The sequence below is a fragment of the Neoarius graeffei genome, chromosome 6 (genome assembly GCF_027579695.1).
Source record: "Neoarius graeffei isolate fNeoGra1 chromosome 6, fNeoGra1.pri, whole genome shotgun sequence".
Classification (NCBI taxonomy): domain Eukaryota; kingdom Metazoa; phylum Chordata; class Actinopteri; order Siluriformes; family Ariidae; genus Neoarius; species Neoarius graeffei.
The window spans coordinates 91022707-91038162 of record NC_083574.1 but is presented as its reverse complement, the minus strand read 5'-3'; the positions used below and the strand labels follow the sequence as shown (position 1 = coordinate 91038162).

General features: G+C 38.5%; 1 pseudogene; it reads right to left on the bottom strand.

The window, feature by feature from the left end:
- Positions 1-7481: 7481 nt before the first annotated feature.
- On the bottom strand, positions 7482-12947 carry LOC132888386 (extracellular calcium-sensing receptor-like; annotated as a pseudogene).
- Between the last annotated feature and the right edge of the window lie 2509 nt (positions 12948-15456).

The following is a 15456-nucleotide window of genomic DNA, read 5'->3' as shown; positions in this document are numbered from 1 at the left end:
AGAGGCTTTACACCATCACATGACCCCCATAGCAAAGGTAACTACACCACCATGACAGGATGCAGCTTGAAGTGCTTCATTCAGACGAGTTAGTTGTTATTGATTGGTATGGGAAGATTTTGCTGCATTTTTGGATTGGCAAATCTTTCTGAACAAAACAAAGACATCAGGGTTTTTTTTTTAAATTTACCAAAAGTAATTCTTCATCAGGGGAAAAACAAAAGAAAACAAAAACCCTCCAGACATTTCTAAATGTAGAAGGGAAAAATGGCTTGCAAACATACAAAGTGCAGCAAGGTGCTCATTATGATACTGAGAAGTGAACATGAGCTGGAGAGACAAAGTGCAGTGAGGTGTTCATTCTTATACTGAGAAGTGAAGATGAGCTTGAGAGGCAAAGTACAGCGAGGTGCTCATTCTTATACAGTGAACATGAGCCTAAGAGACAACTTGCAGCAAAGTTCTCATTCTTATACTGTGAACATGAGTGTAAGAGATAAAGTGCAGTGAGGTGCTCATTCTTATACAGTGAACATGAGCCTAAGAGACAAAGTGCAGTGAGGTGCTCATTCTTATACTGAGACATGAACATGAGCTTGAGAGACAAAGTGCAGCAAGGAGCTCATTCTTATACAGTGAACATGAGCCTAAGAGACAACTTGCAGCAAAGTTCTCATTCTTATACAATGACCATGAGTGTAAGAGACAAAGTGCAATGAAGTGCTCATTCTTATGGAGTGAAGTAAACATGAGCATAAGAGACAAAGTGCAGCAAGGTGTTCATTCTTATACTGAGAAGTGAACATGAGCTTGAGAGGCAAAGAGCAGTGAGATGTTCATTCTTATAAAGTGAAGTGAATATGACCATAAGAGACAAAGTGCAGTGAAGTGCTCATTCTTTTACAGTGAAGTGAACATGAAAGTTAGAGACAAAGTGCAGTGAGCTGCTCATTCTTATACAGTGAACATGTGTGTATGAGACAAAGTGTAGCAAGGTGCTCATTCTTAAGGCAAGGCAAGTTGATTTATATAGCGCATTTCATACACAGTGGCAGTTCAATGTGCTTTACAGAGGTAAAAGCAAAACAGTCAACAATAGAAAATAAAATTACATAAAATAAAGGGGGAAGAAGAGAGAAAAAATAAGAAGAATTAAACAATAGTAGAAATAAAATAATAAAATGAAGTAAAAGTTCAGTAAAACACAGCAGAAGAGAATAAAAGCAGGGCTCTCAAGTTTTGAAGTCAGTTCAGAGTGAGATTTTGTCGGGAAGGGCAGGGGTGGTGTTGGTGAGGGGTGTTGGCGGTGGCACACGGGGGGGGGGGGGTGGAGGAGGAGGATGGGGGGGTTATGATTGGTGTTGTGTTGTAAGTGTTAGTGGCAGATTTTGAGGCCTTCAGTATGGGGGTAGGGGGCTCCCACTTGAAACCCAGTGGTTCCAGGCCTGCCATTTTAACAGCCATGATTGAGGAGAGAGTTCCATCAAGGGCAGTGTGTAAACAGAAGTGCATAACGATCTACTACTATATCTGTGTATTTTGCAGTTTGGCAAGTACCCAGTAAAGGAAGAGATAAAAAAAATCACACTGAGTTTTCATTCAAGTGTGCAACACTAGGACTAAAAACAGGTGTCAAAAATAGCCATTGAAATTAGCAAGGATTCAAGATTGAAGTGGCTAGACAAGCTCACAGACTCTGGGCAAACTGATAGTTAACATTATTAGCTGGAGACAATATTCCCCAACATCAGCTCTCATTATTTTTGTGATGCAAGTACTAATTTTGTTCAGAAAATACAAAATCATATGATATGATTTACTGTACTGTAGGCTACTCATCGAATATGTGCAGTATAGGAATCATTGTTTATAAAATCACTTCATTTTGCTTTTACTTAAGTTACTGAACTTATTTAAATTTATTTAATTTTTATTTATTCTTTTTTAAGGACTATTTTATCTTCTATTTTTAGACATATTTACTTCTTTCTTGATTCAGGAGCTTGGTTGCAATTTTGAATTTCCCTCCGGGGATATAAAGTAATTCTGATTCTGAATATGGCGCTCCTGCGTCGTCCAATGTGTGTCGGTCTGCACTTCACCGCATCGTCTTATTTGGAAAGTTATTGGCCGGATCGCGTAAATTTTACCTGGATACAACAATGCTATTTTTTGATTGGCTATTGGGTAGATACATTTCTCAATTTATTGACCGGTGTGTGGCAAGCTATTTCTGAACTCTGCGGGAAACCACTGGATGTCTGCTCTTCGTCCAGTTAAAAAATAGTGGTGCACCTTGGTAGGCATTGTCTTAGTAATTTCTGTGTGTGAGAGATACAAGGTGTGACGTGTGAACTGCTTGAAATGCGTGTGTCTCATGCCCAATGTGAGAGACTTGAGAGCCCTGATAAAAGTTAAGTAAAGTTTAAAACATGTAAAGATGATATTTATCAGTTAGCAGAAAGCATCTGAAAACAGCCTGGTCTTTAATCTAGATTTAAAGCCGCCAACAGCAGGAGCATTTTTAATGTCCTCTGGGAGTTGGTTCCATAGCTGTACTGCATAGTAGCTAAAAGCTGCTTCACCACACTTTAAACTTAGAAGTAAACATGATTCTTAAACTGAGAAGTAAACATGAGCTTTAGAGGCAAAGTACAGTGAGGTGCTCATTCTTATACAGTGAAGTGAACATGAGCTTAAGAGACAAAGTGCAGTGATGTGCTCATTTTTATACTAAGGACTGAACATGAACTTGAGAGACAAAGTGCAGCAAGATGTTCATTCTTATACTAAGAAGTGAACATGAGTGTAAGAGACAAAGTGCAATGAGGTGTTAATTCTTATACTGTGAAGTGAACATGAACATAAGAGACATAGTGCAGCAAACTGCTCATTCTTATACAGTGAACATGAGCCTAAGAGGCAAAGTGCAGCGAGGTGTTCATTCTTATACAGTGGTGTATATGAGCTTGAGAGACAAATTGCAGTGAGGTGCTCATTCTTATACAGTGAAGTGAACATGAGTGTAAGAGACAAAGTGCCATGACGTGTTCATTCTTATACAATGAAGTGAACATGACCATAAGAGACAAAGTGCAGTGAAGTGCTCATTCTTTTACAGAGAACTTGAGCCTAAGAGACAAAGTGCTGTGAGGTGCTTATTCTTATACAGTGAATTGAACATGAGCATAAAAGACAAAGTTCAGTGAGGTGCATATTTTTATACAGTGAAGTTTGCATGCATGTAAGAGACAAAGTCCCACCAAATGTTTACCAGCCATTTTCCCCTTCGACATTTAGAAATCTCTCTACTTTTTTTCCTGTGATGATGAATTACTTTTGCTATATTAAAAAAATGATGTATTTGTTTCATTCAAAACAATTTGCACATCCAAAAATGCAGCAAAACCTTCCCATACCAATCAATAACAACTAACCCATCTGAATGAAGCTCTACAAGCTGTCTCATGTCATGACAGTGTAGTTACCATTGCTGTGGGGTAGGTCATGTGATAGTGCAAAGCATCTATAAAGGATGAGAATCACACAGTGCTGATACTGTTTTCTAACAAGAAAACAACACTCAGATTAAACAACAAAGCAATAGTGACCTCTTATGCCTTATGGATGGGTCTGTTGACATTCCAGAGGATACCAGGGCTAGCAGGATAGAAATAACATAGGATAAAGTTGATCAGTCAGAATAAGTTTATATTGATTTGCAGTGACTCTTCACACTAAGGAGACATTTGGACTAAATCCAATATACTGATCTAGAAAGAGAGTTATCACAATACTCTAACCAAAATTTGCCCATAAAGTGTCAATTTAACTAAGGTCTTATGTCAAATTGACATAAAAAAAATACAACTGAAAATTGTTGGAATAAAACTTATCTTTATCATTTGGCATACACGGTGTCCTGTGCTCTATCCAAAGAAACTGGAATATTGGATTGATTAATTAATACTAAGTTGTATTCTGTCCAATACTGTATTTGATACTTACTTCTATGAGTATTCTGTATTCTATACTTACCTTGAAGTATCACTCAGTGTTTTTTACTTGACGTACTGAGCCTTTTGTTTACTGCTCATAATATTCTGGTTAATGATCTTCTCACTCCCCATAAGGCAAAGAAAAAGGGGGAACAAATGCTGTTGGTCAAACAGATATATTATGTTCATTTGCCACAGGCAGTTGGTAGAACTAGCAGCTCTCAAATTTTTTTTTTAAATTTCATTTTATTAACATGGTTTGAGACAAGTTATTCTTTTTGAGCATAAATGCTGTGATGAGCAAATGTCTCTGGATTCCCTGTTCAAACTCTCAATTCAACTTGACCAACTGCAACAGAATTGCAGAGGAAAACTCAAGAAAGTGAATTTAGCCACAGATGGCTGCAAAACAGTCAAGCCTATCTTCCCTCAATGGAACTCAAAAAGCACAAAAGGGAGAGACTATCTTATTACTGTGGCAGGGTCAGACACCAAGTTGCCTACTGTCCCTCTTGCAAAACATCAAGTTTGCCACAAGCTTTGCATAACTGAGCCAACTCTTCTTGCTTGCTACTCTAAGGTGCGCTCTGTCCATTACTTTTAAGGTTAAGGCAAGACACACAGAAGGTTTCTCCATTGTTTCCACAATGATAGACTGCAGACCTGCAGGTTACTTAATTAACCAAGCCTTCATCGCCATGCTCCACATAATTCAGCAATCAATATGTCAAGACATTGCTATAGATTCAAGCTGATTGGTGGACCCATCGGAGGTGGATTCAGAATACATCACAGGGAAACCACCACGCTTCACATCAGAGACCTCCACCATGAACACTTTTGTTACTCTCTCAGCAAAGTATCCCATCAGTCATGGCTTCCCATGAATACAGACTCTCAAATCTCATATTCTGGTCAGACTGTGAAATTACCTGCTGGTCACCACATTGTCATGCCATGCTTCTGGCAGCATCAGCTTCACTGGAAAGACTTGAGGTAACCACCAAGATGGAGATTTTACAAAAGTATCATAGATTCAAAAAAGACTTCAACAAAGCAAAGGCAGGCAATGTGCCTCCTCACAGGCCATATGACTGCAACATAGAATTCATGGCATGCATGACACTGGCCTGGAACTGCCCTTATCCTTTGTCTCTAACTGAAAATAAAGTCACAGAACAGTATATTGAGGATGCACAATGCTAGAATTAGTTATCCAAATTCACAGAACAGCCTACTAATATGGATATCAAGGACTACATTTCTTGACTTACACAATCATCAGCTGCATTCCAATAATCTTTTTTGTTGAGGAAGGCTCCTAACTGAGTGAAATGACCTGGATATTTCTCAGTGACAGTCATGATAGGAGATGTTCAAATTCTCTAAATGCTAAGGAAAGGTCCTTCAATGCTTCCTTTCCTGTCTCCTTTTGCATATGGTACACTGAACTATCTTTTATGAATGGAAAGTAGATAATGCTGTCCCACAATTCTTTGCAGCAGCAACATTCATAGTGATGCCCCATCAGTACACTGTACATTGTTTGCCCCATCATACAAACAATGATATGTATGGACATTGGTAGATTTGTAGGCCTTATGCCTATCTGGCATGAATTTAACAACTATTTTCATATAATAATTGGGATTCATATGATTCATTTTATGATATGCTTCATAGAATGCTCAGAAATGGCTACACAAAGAAAGATGGAAACTACCCAAAAAGAAGTGTGGACAAAGATAGAGATACCACGGATAAGGACAATGAAGATATTGAGTTCTGATATCATTACTGTAATGCTGATCTCTTCTGCATCTGCAAGACCACCTCAATAACTGACCTTACAAACACACTACATCCAAGATACCAAGCCCATGTCAGTCGATATTGAATCTTAGCATAACCAATGTATTGGGAAAATATTAATTATAACATTAATGCTAACATTTGTATTAAACCATAGCCTCATTTTATCCAAGTATGTTTATACAACTATTTAATCAGTTGACTAGGAGAGTGTTTTTTGTAGACATAGTTTAAGTATATGACAAGAAAAATAAACAAACAAAAAACGTCATGCCAGGGGAGACAGATGTCTCTGCATATTACAGATGCACGCATATGACCATATAAGGGGGTAGAGAGAAGAGGAAGGTCTCTCTCCATAAATGCCTTAGTGCACTCCACTGGATGCCTTCAAGCAGAGTGCATGAGTCTTTTGTATGCATATAGAACACTCACAATAAAATCTCCATTTATTCTGATTTCTCCTTTGACTCAGGCCTCATTATTTTTTTTCCACCACACCAAACAGTTGTTATTTAATGTTGACAAGTAAAGGCAAGTAAAGGCAAGCCATCAAAAACACTGGAAGAGACTTAGTGACAAAAGAATATCTGCAGATTAATTCTACAGAATATATATATATATATATATATATATATATATATATATATATATATATATATATATATATATATATAATGAGCAACCATTGTCACTGTGAATCATTTCAGACTATATTCCTTTTTTATTTCAATTCCATCATTGGTTTCACATGGCAGAACAAAATCAAATAACATCAGCTATCGCATAGTTGCACAGCACAGTGGAAGGAAATCCAGTGAATTTTATGAAAAATATTTTAAAAAGTGATTTTAAACAGTAATGTCTTGTGTTTTGATAATTTCTGGTTCAATAAAATTGTAATAAATAGAGTAATTTGCAAAAAAAAAAAAAAAAACAAGTTTGGGTTTGCCTTAGACATGATCATTGCAGGGCTTATTCATTCCCACACAGTAAAAAGACATTGTTATGAGAAAAACAGATATATAATGTCATTCATTGGAGGTCAGAGCTTCATTTAAGTGAATCCAATTTCCATGTATTGGATTGAAAAAAAGCATATTAAAGTGATGCTGAGCAAAACATTTCAATGAGCTGTTAACTTTTAACTGATTTTCAATGCTTAATTCCCTCATTTAAACATCTACAGAGTGAGCGGTGATGTGAGACAGCATTAGAGAATAGCCAAAGATTTTCTGCCATAAAAATGTTCCAGGTCATGAACATAGTAGGCATTGTTAAATTGTGATCAGCTCCATAGAATTAATTAACTGATAGATTTTGGCGATTGAATCAGGACAGCCAGTGGGAGTGAAGCCAATTTCTCTTTTTTTTTTTTTTTTTTTTGGGGGGGGGGGTCCATCTCTGAGCAAAGATTTATAAATGTTTCTCAATTCACTGGTTCTCAGTTATAATATTATGGACTTAGCATATTTGTATCGACATTTTGTATTTAAATGTAGAACTGAAAAATTACACATAAATCAATATCAGTTGATATAACTTGTCTCACAAAAAAAAGAAAGAAAAAAAAGCTGAGCTTGGTGTCAAATGTTATACAGTTGAAGATAATTTTGAATGGGTCACATGCTTTAAAAAATGAAAAAAGAGCATATAAAAAAGGCTACTCCTTCAAATAACTTTGCCCATCATTTGCTTTTTAGTATTTTTCTCAGGTTTTAGTATTATGATGTAACACTTTGGAAGAAATATACAGAATAATAAACCAAAGCTTGATGCTAAAATGGCAAATATCTCCACAGCGACAGTGAATTTTCCTGGCGAACTGACATAAGCCGGAATAAAAGTGAGCCAAACTGCACAGAAGATCAGCATACTAAATGTGATAAATTTGGCTTCATTAAAATTATCAGGCAACTTCCGAGCCAGAAAAGCCAAAAGAAAACATAAAAGAGCCAAAAAACCAATATAGCCAAGCACAGCCCAGAAACCTAGGTTTGAACCCAAATGACATTCAAGAATTATTTTTTCCTTATAGCTCTTGAGGTTTTTAAAGGGGAATGGAGGGGATATTGACAACCAAAGCACACAAATAAGGACCTGTATGAGACTGAAAAAAAGAACACTGAACCTCTGTTGAGGAGGCCCAAACCATTTCATGACATTACAGTACTTCCTGGAAGTGTAGCCCTGAAAGCCATCAACACCACTAATGTTTTTCCCAGTACACAGGAGATGCAGATGACGAAGGTGATCCCAAATGCTGTGTGCCGCAGCATACAGGACCACTCAGAGGGCTGACCAATGAAAGTAAGTGAACAAAGGAAACACAGAGTCAGAGAGAAGAGCAATAGGAAGCTCAACTCCGAGTTGTTGGCCTTGACAATTGGGGTATTTTTATGTCTAAAGAATATGATTGCGATTACCATTGTCATAAATGCGCCAATAATAGAAACAGCTGTTAGCAAAATTCCCATAGTTTCTTTGTAGGACAAATATTCAATTTCCTTCTTCACACATTCATTTCGCTGAGGATTTGACCAGTAGTCTTGATAGCATTGGTGACATTCATTGGAATCTGTCACAAAATAAAAGCAGAAATAAACAGCAGAAAAGAGATGTTAGATACATCACATAGGCAAAATAATCAACACATAGTACAAATGAGATTGAAGAAGAAAATTGTTGGTGTTACAAGAACCACATATACCTTACTGAAAAAAGAAACCTCCCTGGAAAGTGAATTAATCATACAGCTTATAGAATATGAAGTTTTAGAAGGAATAAGTTTGAGTACCTGTCACATTACTGATCTCTCCTTCAGCACATGGTATGCAGTCAAAACAGCAGATGGGCTTTCCTTTCTGTACAGCCTTCCTTGTTCCTGGAGGACAACTCTCACTGCACATAGATATTGGTACCTATAATGATGAAACATATTGATCACCTGAAACTAATTATTTAACTGTGAACTTTTTCTTTTAAATATTAGGAATGATTTTATTGAGATTGCTTCTAACTTCTCTCTAATACTCACCTGATTTGTATTTTGTGCCCACATAATTGCGGTCACGTTTACAAATAAATGGTCACGATAAGTTAGAGATGAGTCATAATGCCCAACAGTGACAAACTCATGCTGATTCTCTTCATTCAAATGCCAGTTTATTATCTCACACTTTGCTGCAGGGTCACCATTTTTGTCAAAAAAAACATCTTCACCCTCTTTGGTTTTGAAATGCACTCTCTTCAGTTGTTGTAGAAACTGAAGAAATAAAACAAAATGGAAATTAGGCACATTAAAATGTGATAAGCAAGTATACAGTTAGGTATACAATATTCTCTATTAAAACATTTTGGTTGTTTATTTAGATTATCCTAAGTGTTAAAATAGTGTCTTAGCAGTACTATTAACTCACTGTGAAAGGATCAGGCTGTTTATTTGTAGGACATGTTTGCTTGCAGCCAAGAAGTTCATGTAAGGTATGAGCAATTGCATATACTCCTTTATACACATTATTGAATATTGGCATCAGAGTCATATCAGTAAATGTGTTTTCCACCTCAGAGAGCTTCTCATTACCAGTACAAGCTGGTATGCCCCCTGAATCATTTTGCACTGCATATTTACAGCTAAACAAAGCCTCCCAGAATTCAGTAAAAATGGCTCTGCCTACATATTTCAGTGGATGTATATTTAAAATGAAGTCCTGCAGCCCCGTCACCTTTGATTTGGGGATAGCTAACCCTATAGCTCCCTGCAGTATATGGTGTTTATCCATTATGGCTAATTCTGAAGCAAAGATCCAAGCTTCAGTTCCAACTAGTGTTGCCACCTGTCCCGGTTTTTCCTGATTGTCCCGGATTTTCATGGTCTGTCCCGGAAAAAAAAAATAAAAATCCGGGACACTGAATGTCCCGGTTTTTTTGTACATGATGGACAAAACGTGTATTTCAACTTGCGAGCCAGCTGAGAACCAGTTTGCTTTTCCATAGCTCGCCCGTGCTAAGCGCCACTAAGCGGAGGCACGTCATCACGTCGCTGTATACGTCAGTTACGGCGCTACGTTTACATAAACCTTGGCGCGAATATCAAAGCAAAAACACGGAAGAAGCAGCAGTAACAACAATAATAATAATAATGGATGACTTCGCGTTTGTACAGCTGCTGCTTCTCGGCGCTTAAAAATGGCGATCTTTCATGGTCTTGTTATTGTTGTTGGTCTTAACAACTCCGCCCCCCCGCTGACGTAAGCGGTTCTTTCCTCTGGCCCAGCAGAGAGTTGGTGCTAGCCTGGAACCGGCTTGGACTGATAAAAGAAACAGACTCTCTGTTGCAATGGTGAAGGCTGAGCTTCAAGTCAGGCTAAACTTTCAGTTGTCCTGTACTGAGTTCAAGACATTCATTGAAAATCAGCCAGGACTCATAGCAGCAGCAAAGAAAAACACCAAATATAAATGGAAGATTAGGTAAGGTTTTGGTGAATTAAATGAAATAGTGTAGTAACATACTCCTGTATGTACTGTATGTGCCAAGTTATATCAGTTCCATGTCCTCCTATGTATTTGTTTAGCCAAGAGCAGCAGAGGCACAGGCAAGCACAAGCAAAGCACACACCACACTCTAAGCAATCAGGTAAGCTGTTTGACACTACACCTTACATTGTTACATTCAGGTATTCTTAGATACAATGAAAAATTAGATTATTTATTTTTATTCCACATAAGCAAACAAACAGAACTTAATTATGTATTTCCCTTTTACCTGTGCCCACTACTGCCCCCAGGTGTCCACAACCAAAAACTGTTGGAAATAAACCAAAATACTGAAGACCTAGCCTAGTAAACTAGACCCACCCGCCTAGCGGCCAAAAATATTTTTGCCTAGCAAATGGGTCTAGCCTCGCACCATGTAAACAAAAACACCCCGGGCATCAAATCGTGCCCGCCAATCACAACGCAAGGTTTTTGTTTGGATTCTTTGGGCGGCCTTTTGCAGGAGTGACGACAAAGCTGCGCGACGCTGGAGAAAGCGCAGCAGGAAAGATGGCTACGGCTAGTGAACAGCGCGCGTTTGACTCCGCTTTGGAATCAGTTTTAGAAGAATTAGACTTGCGGTTTTCGTTGAAACATGAGCAGGAAGAGGCTCTCCGCTCATTCCTTTTCAAGAAGGACGTTTTCGCTGTTTTGCCGACCGGCTATGGCAAAAGTCTGATCTACCAGCTGGCTCCGCTCGTAGCCAAAAGGATGGGGCTAGTTTGTGCAGTACAAAGAATTAATAAACAGCTTTGAAACATTACTTTTTGATTGTTTCTTATTTTCCCGTTATTTTAAATTTAAGGGAAATTATTTCACCAAACACCACTAAATAAAAACTCTCAAAAACAGTTTAAGCAAACCCTTGAAAAACACTTGGAAAAAAAATGAGTGTATGTTATGTACGTGGTACAGACTCCAAACTTGTGGTCATTATCTCCAAACTTCTTAATATCTAGAACATGTTTATTAATTAATACGCATTTTGAAAAATTATTTATTTCAAGGTCTCCCCCATTGCTTTCTGTCGCTTTGACTACGTCACAGTCACTGTTGCGCACAGAGACAGTTTGAAAGACAGCGGGTTGTTCCTCCCACCCGCTTCGGAAATGTCTACGGATCGAGGCCAGACTAAATATTCACATTTAGTCTGGCTTGCCAGGCTACTGAAGACCTGCTATATTATGTAAAGCAATTAACTAAACAAATAACTAGCAAAAGCGTCATTTTTACTAATTAGAGCAATACAGTTTCAGCGTAGAAGGGCGATTTTTGTCTTGGGTTAGATGTGTGAAGGGCGCCGTTGCTTACAAGCAAAAAGGTCGATTGGATGGTCGAAATGTCCAGGATTTTTGTCAGACACAGGTGGCAACCCTAGTTCCAACCCACTGGTATCCAGTGATATTGTGTTCTAAAAATACTGGCAGTAAACTTTCCAAATCCCAGTTGTCAAGGAATCCAATAATTACTCGAGAAGTAGAGCTTTTGATTTGCTCAACAATTCTTTGCACTCTTTCTTGTGAATAGGTTCTAAAAAATGGAAGTGAATATTCTAAGCAAATGCCTAGCTCTTCTGCAGCTTCAGTAAATGCAGCCATCCCACTGTTACCATAGTCGTCATCTGTTCTCACTGCTCCCACCCAGGTCCAGCCAAAGTGTTTGACCATCTCTGCAAGTGCTCTGCTCTGGTAGTAATCACTAGGAATAGTGCGCAGAAATGATGGATATTTCCTCTTGTCACTGAGACACTCACAGGTGGAATAATGACTGATCTAAAATCAGACTGACAAATGTAAATCTCAGGCATTGTGATTAATCATGATTTTTTTTTTTTTTTTGTGCATGCTCATAACTACCAATTATATTAAGAACAAGAAGATAAAAGTAAGTTACAAGATAAAATTCCAGCTCCACATTTTCCTTTTCAACACTGTATACCTTTTAAAAACTGCAAAAAACTGGGTAAATTCTTACTAAGGGAATGCTGACTGGTCCAATACTCTGTGCAATCGCCATAGACACAGAAGAGTATGTCTCACCGATTATGGCCTGCACATTGGCTGGCTTTGTACAGAACTCATTCAAGACTGAATTCTCATTTCCATTAACAAGTGTCATTGCAACTCGCGCTCCTATTGCTGATGAACTGCAGGTATCAAATATCTTGTATCCCAGTGAGATTCCAGGCAGTAAAGTGGTACTGTTGTTAATCTCTTCTATTGCAAAGATCAAGGACTGTGAATATTGAAAGGCTCTGAAATCAAGACTAATTATAGCAATCAGAGAAGAATAGTCACATTACAAAATTTATCATTACTGTCTAATGGTGAATGATGCAACACTGTTAAATAGCCTTACTAAATGTCAGAGGTGCTCAATATCTTACCTAATACATTTCATTATTTGTGGCCTGACCAAATAAGACAAGTCTATGATTTCCCAATTACTATGGAAAGGAAAAATTCCTCCAACAATGATATCACCATCTTTCCATATCTGTGGATATGTAATCTTTCCTTGCAATATACAAGTAGTCCCATTACCTTTAGAAAAATTGATCATGGCAATTACGATATGTAAAACAGTAAAAATGGGCTCCATGTATCAATCCAGTAACAGAACGTGGTAATGGTTGATATCTGCCAGGCTTGGTGTCTCATCTGGATGATTAGAAATTATTTCATAGTATTTATACAGATAGAATGGCAAATTCTGTATGGTAATATTACACTGGTGGAAAAAAAAGGAGGTGTGACTTGCAAATGTAAGCAAAATTAATCTGAAATATGTAGGCCTTAATCTTTTGTTTAGCTGGTGTTTACGAACTGGATGCAGTGGCAGCCTTTTTTATAATTTATATTATGATGGACTATGTCATGTTGCTGCTTCATGTGGTTATTATAATTATTATTCAAGGTCCAATCAGGGAAGTTGCTTTTGAAATAATTTCATTAGGCATCCAAGCAGGAAAGCTGTGAAAACCCTATAGATTTTTTTTCTCTAATTATCCTAATTAGGGGTCCAAGCATGGGATGCTGGAACCCTATTGTGTATGTTCTGATTTATATTTTCAATGCTGCTGCTGATTATTATTATTATTATTATTATTATTATTACTATTATTGTTGTTGTTGTTGTTGTTGATGATGATCCAAGCAGGGATATAGCTGGACCCCTATTGCTTATGTAAGGATTATTTGGGGTCTCCAAGTATCAAAGCTGCTGGAACCTGATCGGACTGGTCAGGATTATTATTCATGTTTCCATTTTTCTTTTGGAAAAATATATGGGCAACAAATACTATAAATCATACACGCACCAAACTTGGTGTATAGGTTCCTGAACGAGAAGAGAACTTACAAAAGTGTAAGTAACAGGACATGACCTGAGTATTTATGATTTTGTGCATATCTCTGGAAGTCTCAAATATCCATTTCAAAGTTATGTGCCAATAAAAATTTGAAGGTGTTCACTCGAATGACACTCCAGCCAACATCTTGTGATTTTGGCACACCATTTCCAGCCACCAACCTGCTGGAGTATCAGGAACCGAAGCAGGCCGTTCAGCAGCAGGTTAGCCACACCCAAGAACAACATCATACAACATACCCAGAGCAGCCTGGGGAGTAGTTGGGGGTTATGTGCCTCACTCAAGGGCACTTTAGCCATTCCTGCTGGTCCAGGGAATCTAACCAGTGACTTTTGGGCCCAAAGCTGCTTCTCTAACCATTAGGCCATGGCTTCCACATCATGATCAACCAAGTGGTCCTGGAGCAGGTCATGGTTTGACTGCTGGAATGATCAACATTTTGTATCCAGTGACACCACGCAGCATGACTGGAGGAGGCATTCTGGCTATCAGAAGACCATCTGGCAGTGTTTCTGGTAGCAGGCACCCCTGCCCTGTCTCTCTGTTTCTCACTCCCTCTCCCACTGTGTTTTTTTTCACTATACCTGCATCACAGAAGCAGGGGCCAATTCCCCCAAAGCCTGCCCCCCAAACCTGTGTCCGTCTCCATTTTCCCTCACCCCTTGTGCTTCTATGCCAATGTTGCCATTAATTCCCTCTCACTCTTCACAGGTGGAACTGTCCATGCTGTCAGGTCTGCAGGTATGGTGGGAAAACTGGGCAATTCTGGGGTCAGCATCCTTTAAGAAAGTGGGGATTCATGATATTCCTTGGGTCTGCCCTGATCGAGCAGGAATGTACAGAGTGTCAGTGAGTATTCAGGGGATGACAAATTAGGCCTTGGTGGACTCAGGTTGTAATCAGATCACAGTTGGGCTGTGGACTTCAATTCGGCATTCAACACCATTGTTCCAGACATCCTCCACACCAAGCTCACCCAGCTCACTGTGCCCTCCTCCACCTGTCAGTGGATTACAAACTTTCTGACTGACAGGAAGCAGCAGGTGAGGATGGGGAGCATCTTATCCAGCACTCAGTCTATCAGCACTGGTGCCCCCCAAGAGTGTGTGCTCTCCCCACTGCTCTTCTCCCTTTATACCAATGACTGCACCTCAAGAGACCTGTCTGTTGAACTCCTGAAATTTGCAGATGATACAACAGTTATCGGCCTCATCCGAGATGGTGACGAGTCTGCATACAGACGGGAGGTTGAACGGCTGGTCTGGTAAAGCAGATAAAGCGAATAGATAAAGCGGCTAGATAAATCTGATAAAGCGGCTAGAGATAATGAGATGAGATGAAATATGATATAAAAATTATGTGCCCAGATACATTTTTTTAAAGCTAATACACACACACACACACACACACACACACACACACACACATATATAAAATACAGTAGTTTACTTTTCTATTTACAGTACGATACCGGCTATTGTGATTTTCTTTACAGTAACGCTTTGACTACTATGATTTTCACTGTAATACTTAGACAACTGTGATTTTGTCATGTGGACAAGGTTTTATTGTAAAATTTACAGCATTCTACTGTAAAAATCATACACAGTAATGTTACTGTGTTTAATACAGTAAATAACTGTAGATTTCACAGCCATTTTTTATTGTGCTCAGTTCCCTTTGATTTCAGTGAGAGGTTCAAAAGCCACCTTTCTCGATATCTTTTGTGAAATCCTGCAT